Below are 9487 nucleotides of genomic sequence, written 5' to 3' on the forward strand. Positions count from 1 at the left end.
TAATAAAGTTCCCAAAAGCAGGAAGCTATTCCTAGCTCAAAAACTAGCGCTACCTTCTAGCTTGGACATCACTTTGGCCTGCTGCACTTGCCTATAAATTGCCAGTTAGTGCTCAGTTTTCAGTCTCGTTTGTTGCATCTACTATCGCAAGGCTATATACGTATCTATTATACAGAGTGGTGCAAACTCATCATCACCATCTCCTTAAGCTTTTCTCTCGAGAAGAAGAAGAAGAAGAAGGATATTATCTCTCTACTTGCTTACTATCTCCTCTCTCGTTTCACGGTGTACGCGCTCTCCGGAAGCTCTGGTGGCGGATACCTCTACATGGCTCTCATCACCGCTCTCTTGCGGCAGAGCAAGAAGCCTTTCGACAGCCCCTAATCAATTCTAAAGCACGGTGAGAAACTCTAAACTCCATAGCCATCATCATCTCTCTCTATGTCGTTTTTATGAGTAGTCACCCTCTCGATGATTTTTTTTCCGTATACGAGTGCATGTATGGGTTAACCAAGTACGTATAAAGTTACCCCATGATCATTTCATCATGTTTAACACACTAATTTATGCACATGATGCGTTTATGATGACATGCGTGCATAAAAAGCGTTTTTTGCTTCACGTCATAGAGACGATAGGAACACTGTTTTGGTCATAACTCACAAACTGTTTTATGAATCAGCTTGAACCCTTAATAACAGAGATAAAACACATCATTTATAAAATTTTCTCTCTTTGATGTCATGTGAAAATCACGCATGAGCTAAGAGATATGGTCAAAAAACAGCTTGTTGTCCATTGCATAACCAAATTTTTCGACTCCATGCTCCTTGGAGAACCACCATATAGATTCACCGGATGGGCAAACCCACTTAACCAATTGAGAAGCTTGATGAAACTTGATGATAAATGTATTTAGGTCTCCATTATCACCTCAAAAATGCGAGTTATTAATCGTTCCATAACCGGTTTTACCTACGCGTGTAGGGGTGCTACCAAGGGGGAGTACCATATGACGTCGTGAGTTAACCGAGCTCTTTATGTATTATTTATGGTTTGTTTTGGTGAGTTGATTCGGTTATTAGATTCCCATAAACTTATGTGAGGGTAGGCAACCCAAACCGCATAGGCAGATATGATTAAAGTGGCTTTCTTTTTGGGTTACCGTTTGTTGAGTAAGTACCATATGGGTAAAGTGATGTGATAGCTAGTCTATATTATGGAGATGAGCTTGATGCACTGGTTTGAGGTCAAATAATTTCATTTGCATGTCATGCATGCTCCTGAAAATGTCAAAAAGTTATTTTTTGCATGTGTGAAGTTATGGTTCATGGTTGACCTAAAGGTCGGAGCTGTTTTGCATCATGTTTATGGTGATGGAATGTTATCATATGATGTATGGAAACTTATGCATTCATGTAGATGCCTCATATGCATGGCTATGATTGCTTTCCACCTTTCGAGGTCAAAACTAGCTCTATGTGCTAGGGAGGTGAAGTACAGATGTGATGCATCAACTTGCATGGTTGGATGCTATCAAAAATTGGATTTTTATATCATGATTAGTTACTAACCGAACTCTTTTTATGCATGAAAGGCTCATGTCTTAAGGGTCATATGTGTGTGGACTCCGATTGATGTGAGGTCCCCACCCCGTCGTACCAAACAACGGATCTGATGGTAAACCTGGTGGCCACTAGATCTATAGCGGAAGCAAACAAAATGGTTCAGGGTTCAACTAGCGGACGATCTCTCATCACAAAGTGAGTCGAGTTCGAGCCTACTAGCAACGAGATCTAGCTCCACCTCGCAGGGGAAGCGTACTTGACTATCTAGCGATCTTAAGACCCACCTTCCAAGAGGAGAAAAACCCCGAGTGCCTTTTTCCCCATGTTTCAGAGGCACGTACTCTCGAGGATTCGCCGCTCTAGGGGCAATGAGTAATACCAATATCGAGTAAGCACTATGGGGACAGAGAGTTCTCGACCAATCGGGACCACCCATCTCGTAGGCATTGGCAACCCGAGCCAAGCCCCCACTTTCCACCCCCACACTCACACTTCATCGTGTGACCTAATTACTACCACAAGGGTTGTTCAACATAAATATTTCTTGTTTAATTCCGAATCACATAGTTCGTTAAAACAGCCCTTCAACCAGTATTGCAAACAACACCAAGACAGAATTCTAGTAAAAATTCTACTCAAACTTATTCATAAAAATTCCAATGTTCTGGAGGTACAACATCCCCCCTCCAGCGAGAGTTCACTTCTCCCGTTGTCGCCTAGCTACCCATACAACTAGGTATGTCCACCGCATAGAAAGCAAAACATGGACATTCCCACCGCATAGAAAGCAAGACGTGGGTTCCCACCGCTTAACCGGCAGTCGTGGGTATCCACCGCTTAACCAGCAGTCGTGGATTCAAGAGCCCTTAACCAGGAACTCTGCCCCTGTGATCAGGAGGGGGTTCATGACTAATTCAACATTGGAAATAGAATGAACATGCCGAGCTAAATTTTCCCTAGCAGACATTCTTTCCTATTGCAAACAGTATTCCCATCAATCATTTCCTTCCTACTTTAGAACTTAATGTACAATGCTTTCAATGCCGAGGTTTCCGTCGGATTTCTCCAACATGCTTGGGGATATGAACATTCCTAACTAGCGTATGTAATGTTAGTTTAAACAACTTGAATAAAAATATGATCTACGTCTTCCCCTTCTTCATCGATGGCCCGTGAGATGGCCGGTATTTGTTCCTCCATGGGAGCCTTCCCCTTCCCGTTGACATTGCTCGTTCCTGCCTCGCGATTGTGGGAACCACCGAAGCGAGTCCTCTTAACCGGGGCCATTCTCACTACTTTAAATGATTAGCTCGGAGAAAGAGCTAAGGTTCGCAAGCATCATAACAGTCCAATGGGTAGATTAGTGACATTAATTAATCCCTCCTATATGATAGATCTAGATTTTTCATAAAGCAATCATTAAGGATGGCACATAATCCTATGGGAACCGGCTCTAAAGATAATTACTCGGCTTACATGATTAAGAATAATAGGATTTCACTAATGGAATTATCAGAGAGATTAATTAAGTATGATTAATCTCTTTCCTAGCAATTAGAGGGTGCAGAGTCACCGCATGCATAGGTGTGAGAAAAACCATCTCTTAGAGACTTAATGACAGATTAATCTTACCTTAATTATATCTTAATGCATAACAGAGATGACTCTAAATCAGCTACAATATTAATGCGTGATAGAAAGAGTGGTTCTCATCAATCTACACAATTACTAGCTTACCGATTAATTACTATACTGCCTAGAGAGAGAAAATTCTGGTAATTATTCTCTAATCATTAATTGAGAGTGATGAATGGCTGATAATTCAGCTATGGGATGATGATTACATAATAGAATATGGTTAATGAGAATTTAGAGAGTAATTATAGAGAATTACGACTAGGAATAAGCATAATACACGAGAAATTTAGGCGGTAATGAAAAGGATTTGCAGAAAGCATTAATTAAACCGTGGTTACCGTGATTAAGGGCTGATAATCCTCTCGATTCTCTGATCTAATCGAGCTTCTTGAGGCGAGAATTCGACAGCATCTCCCTCCTTGCTTCTCCTTCAAAAGGTGTGTGTTCCGGCAGCACCTTCCCAGAGTGTGTGTAGGTGTGTGTGTGTGCACTCTGTGTGTGAGCATATGTGTGTGTGTGTGTGTGTGTGTGTGTGTGTGTGTGTGTGCAGGTCTTTAAATAGGCCTCCTCAAGCTGAAAATCGATCTGGGTTGCTAAATGCATCTGGGAGCTTCTCCAGTTAAGCATGGCAAGTCCAGTTCCCTGCCCACCAAGTGTCAGGTTGGCTTGGTTAACTGGTTCTGAGACTGAGTTGCTGGCTTGGAAACTCTCACAGGATTCCCACAAAGCAAGAGGGCGCCCCCTAGCTGCTAAAGCTGATCTGGAGTGGGCTGGAACCTGTTCCCACACAGTCCCGGGCCCCCGGTGCTTCCCGGACAATTTTGTGAAAAATTGGTTTTAGGCTAAAACGGGTCATACGAGTCGGATTTTGATGCCGAAAATTGCTATACGAAGCTCTAACTAAGACATACTGGCCCGAGTACCTGCCATATTTAGCAGCCCCCGGGGTCCGAAAATGCATTTTTTTTCAAATTCGGGGTACAGGTGCAGATTTTCGAGACGGTCAAAACTAGACGGGTCGGGTGACCAAAAACTTACTATATTTGGAAAATTTTCACAAAAATTATTTAAATTCACATTTAGAAGCTTTATGACATTTTAAACATCATGGCACTGACAGAATTCGGAAAACTGCTAAAAATAGTAACTTTTTTCCATTATGATCATTTCATGGTACAAGGGTGCTCTTTTTTATGGTTGGGGTTAGAGACCTTACAATTGACTCTTGCAGGAGATATGTCAAACTCCAAGTGTGGGAGTTGGATTCAGCGGGATTATGATTTATGGTTCCCTCATGGATTATAGTTGTGATTTTATGGTGGAAGCTGGTGTGGCTCATGGTTTTTCTTTCTTTTCTAGATATGGTTATGCTGCCAAAATTTTTGCAACCATGTTATGTTCTAAAGTGGTTATGCAGGATTGGTCATGCCTCACCTAAGTTGGGTGGAGTGCTCACCCATGTGATATGATTGGATTATGATTTATGGATTTGGGATTAGATCATGAAGTGATTTAGATGGTTTATGGTAGACGTGTAAGGGTGGAGACCTTGTACAATCTAACTGCTTGGAAAAGATTGTTTGTGCATATGGAAAGTACTATTGTGATTAGACTCATGTGTTATGTTTCTCATGGCAACATCACTACAAGACTAAGATCACCTACATCGCTTAGCCTTATACTAAAGGATCGTTGACCTGGGGCTTTGCTGGATCGAGGGTGTTGCCTAGGTCTTCTTCTTTTGTTAGGTTCATCTACACAATTAGAGCATCGAGGGTTGAATGACCTACACGGCTAGAAAGGAATTTCTGTCAACAAATGAGAATGACATAAATTACACTGCATGGGATAAGTGCTCTATGGGTCAACATAAGACACTACTTGACTATATCTCGCATTATAGAGATGTTATCCTCAAATTGGAGGGTCTAGATGCCTTCGAACAGGTACATGGGTTCATCGATGGGTTAACTCCAAAGCTTAGGGAACAAAGCATGTTAATTAAAACCCAGGATCCTAGAATGCTTGAGGAAGCTGTAGTGCAGGCTCATATCCATGATGATCCGGATGAAAAAGCATTGCATAGCGCGCACATGCCTGACACTTCAAATGCACGTGCATCTCATAATCATAATAAGAGGAAAATTATGGTAGCTTCATCAGATGCATCCAAAAAGCCCAAAGGGCCTAGAGGCCATCTGCCAATTGAGGAATTTGAAAAGGCCAAGAAGGATAAATTATGTTTTAATTGCTTGGGAAGTGGGCATAGCAAAAAGGATTGTCCCTAGAGAACATTTGCTACCCGGGACAAGGAGAAATTTGTGCACATGGTGCAATTGCTTCTCCGGGAATCCTCTTTTTGTTACTCCAATGTGGACGTAACACATATGAAAGTGGTTCATGAGTACTACATTACAGCCTTGTTGTTGTGGCAATTGACTTTTGGACCACACAAGCTTGTGAGAATGCATGGGTCTATCCAAGGTCACAAGGTGAGAATCTTGGTAGATGATGGAGCCTCTCACAATTTCATTAACTGCAAATTAGTGAAATGTCTCAATCTACCCCAGACCTCTAGTTCCCACCTCTACAAGATAGCTATGAGAAATGACCATGATATTGAAGTCTGGGATACACAAGTTAAGGGGGTACCTCTTGAGATTCAAGGGTATAGCTTTGGATTTTCAAGTAAAGAATATGGATAGAGCAGATGTGGTATTGGGGTGGGAGTGGCTGCATGGAATAGGGTCATCATTACATTATAGCTATGAGCATAATAGTCTAATGTTTGAATTCAATGGTGTGCACGTGTTGCTGAGGTGTTGCTATTGGGTGAAACAGATGTGTCTTCTTCACCACTTATTTGTATAGGCTAGCTTATAAAGCTCTCTTCTAATGATGAAATAGAAGAGCTCTTTTTGCGTTACTCTTTGTGTCATTTTTTGTCCAATGTTGATAATAATTCAATTATGGTTGATGATTCCTCAATTCCACGTGCTTCTTCTTCTTTGCTTCGTTCTCTTGCTACTTCTCTGTTACCACAACCAACAAATGTTGCTAGTCAATTAAAAGAATTTTTAATTGAATATAAAGATGTATTTCTAGAAGATTAACATCTTGGGTTACCACCGACACATTCTGTGCAGCATGACATAGATATGGTTGCATGTAGTAAGCCCATTAGTAGACCATCCTATAGAATGAGCCATTCTGAGGCTATTGAAGTGGAATGCTAGCTCGTTGACTACCTCAATAGAGGGTTTATCCAACCTAGTTCTTCACCATGGGCATCTCCCATTCTGCTGGTGAAAAAATACGGTAGTATGCACATGTGCATATATTATCGTGGTCTGAATACAGTCATCATAAAGAATAAGTATCCATTTTCTAAGGTTATTGAAGTGGAATGTCAACTTGTTGACTATCTCAATAGAGGGTTTATTCAACCTAGTTCTTCACCATGGGCATCTCCCATTCTGCTTGTGAAGAAAAAAGATGGTAGTATGCACATGTTCATAGATTATCGTGGTCTAAATACGGATAACATTAAGAATAAGTATTCATTTTGTCAAGGGGAGTTGGCCTAGTGGTAAAGGTGAGGGGGTCTAAACACACCCACTACGGTTCGACCTAAAGCCAATTGCAAATCCTTTCATTGGGGAGAAACTCAACAACAAAGTTTCGATGCACTTAAGGTTGCCCTAGATATCTTAGCTATTCTAGATGCAATGAAACCTTTTATGCTCGAGACATATGCTAGCAATCGAGCTACTGGAGCAGTTCTTCTACAAGAAGAAAGGCCAATTGCATTTGAAGAAAAAAACTCGATTTTGCTTATGAAAGAGAACTCTATGCAATAGTGTTTGCTCTAAAACATGGCAAAGTTATTTGTATGGTGTGCAATTTGAAACAATGTTTGACCATGAAAGTATAAAATGGTTTACATAGTAGTGTGACTTGAAGGGTCGAAAGACCAGGTGGACAGATATTCTTTAGTATGATACAAAGCTTTAGTATTGTAAAGGACGATAAAATGTGGTCCCAACCACCATCCGAGGTCATGACTTGGGTGATTGTAGGCAGGTTGACTAAACCATATAAGTTTAATATGACCAAATCCGCTATTAAAACTTTGGGTTAGCCAAGCTGTTTGTTGACAATCTGTACATGTTATATGGTTTGCCCAACAACATTGTGAGTGACAGTGATCGCAAGTTCAACAATCATTTCTGGAGGGTTGTGCTTAAACAATTGAGAACACAATTCAATATCAATAATGTAGAACACCCAGAGACATATGGGTAGACTGAATGGGTTAATCAAGTGCTAGAGGATATGCTAAGAGAATATGTTAGTAGCAAGAAGCAATCTGATTGGGAAGAATATCTCCCTATTTTGGATTTTTTTAATAATAGTGCAAAGCATGTTATGAATAGGTTTAGTCCCTTCATGCTTATGTATGATTTTCAACCCAGATCACCAGTTAAGGTGGGGTTGGCTATTGAAAAAATTTAGCAAGTCAAGGACTTTATCCTAGACCATATGATATGCTAAAAATCGTTCATCAAAACGTCCAACAAGCTCAAAACACGTACAAGAAGTGTACTGATGAAAAACATTGGTAAATCACCTTCATGGAAGGTGAAGAGGTATTCTTATGTATTCCATAGCATTCAAAAAATCTGAAAACTGGTCCTACACCTAATTATCTCCTAGGTATTGTGGTTCATTCAAAATACTCAGGCCAGTTAGAGATATTGCCTACAAACTTTCTTTACCTCCGCACTCTCGTATTCATTCAGTTTCTCTTGTAAGTTGCTTATGAAAACGCTTGCATTGTGATGACAATGTAATTGATGATCAAGTTTTGGTTGATTTTATTGAACCTTCACTTTTATGAGCTTTGGCCATTTATGATTGGTCGGCCAGTTTGTACTCACTTTGTACCATTCAAGAAATCTATAAAGTAAATATGTGCAAGAGGGAAATGATCACTCTTGCACGGGGGGAGATTGCACCTAGTGCTTGTGTCTTTTTTCTCTCCTCTCCTCTCTTCTTTCTCGCGGTGCTAGTATAGCACTCCGCTTTAGGAGGCGCACTAGCACGTGCCTGTATGCTATGCCTTGCTCTCTATCTTTTTCAGTCTACGGCTGCTCTCGATTATGTGCTCGTACAATTTGTGCGATTTGTGAGGTATGCATATTTGCGATGTTTTATCGTTTTTATCATGCTATTTGAGGTATTTTGCAGGGACGCCGCCCATTCGTTTGTAGCAGTGGTATCAGAGTTGAGGATACGCTCTTGGTAACAAGAAAACACCTCATGTAAGATTTGGCTTTCAACAACACAGCTCCTTACAATTGTGTAACACAGATAAGTACAATTATATAATTCTATTTTGTTTTATGTAATTTATTTCTATTTAATCTCTCTTCTTAGTGCTGTATATCTGTGGAAAATTTTGGGATACAATTAATAGTAATACCTGTTGAGATTGTGATTATAGAAAGCCCACCTGAATAGGACGACAAGCAAAATTATATTTTACATAATTAGAAAAGCCTACATATCATTAACATAGTAATTAAATTTTGATTATATTGATGTAAACTCTCAATTATGTGCTCGTACAATTTTTGCGATTTGTGAGGTATGCATGTTTGCGGTGTTTTATCGTTTTTATCCTGCTATTTGAGGTATTTTGTAGGGACGCCGCACATTCGTTTGTAGCAACTAATGTGAAGTCAAGGGCTAGGTGGGGATTGGCACGGGGGATGCCTATAAGATAGAGAAAAAGGCTGAGTGAAGCATGGGTCTTCACACCCTCAGGTCTGACACTATGCTAAAGAAAAAGGAAGAAAATAGTTTTGCTATCATTAACTTGCCATGAGGCACTAATCCATAAGCTTTATGCAATAGTCCACAATTGCTCTCACGAGCTCCATGCTTTATCAAGGCCTTGTGTAGGCGAAAATTAGACCCCACTACTCATTGGTGAATCACTAGTCAAGCTGGTTGACGTCTATTTGTTGTGCTGGTTGCTGTGTCAGCTTTTCCCATTGCTCCGAGCAGTGCCTTGTACATGTAAGAGCTACTCTACAAACTTGTGAGCTTTGAACTCGTCCACAATCCATTATGACTACTCGGTCATCGGTGAAAGGAAGGCAACGTTGATCTGACATCAATCAACCTGTCGCATAGCTTCATGAATGAAGGGGCCATCATGTTCAATATGTGCATGGGGGGGGTAGATACAGGGTTTTCTTAAGTTCACGAAAAGG

This window comes from Adiantum capillus-veneris, chromosome 10, assembly GCF_014529385.1.
Source record: "Adiantum capillus-veneris isolate H3 chromosome 10, ASM1452938v2, whole genome shotgun sequence".
In the NCBI taxonomy this organism is placed as follows: domain Eukaryota; kingdom Viridiplantae; phylum Streptophyta; class Polypodiopsida; order Polypodiales; family Pteridaceae; genus Adiantum; species Adiantum capillus-veneris.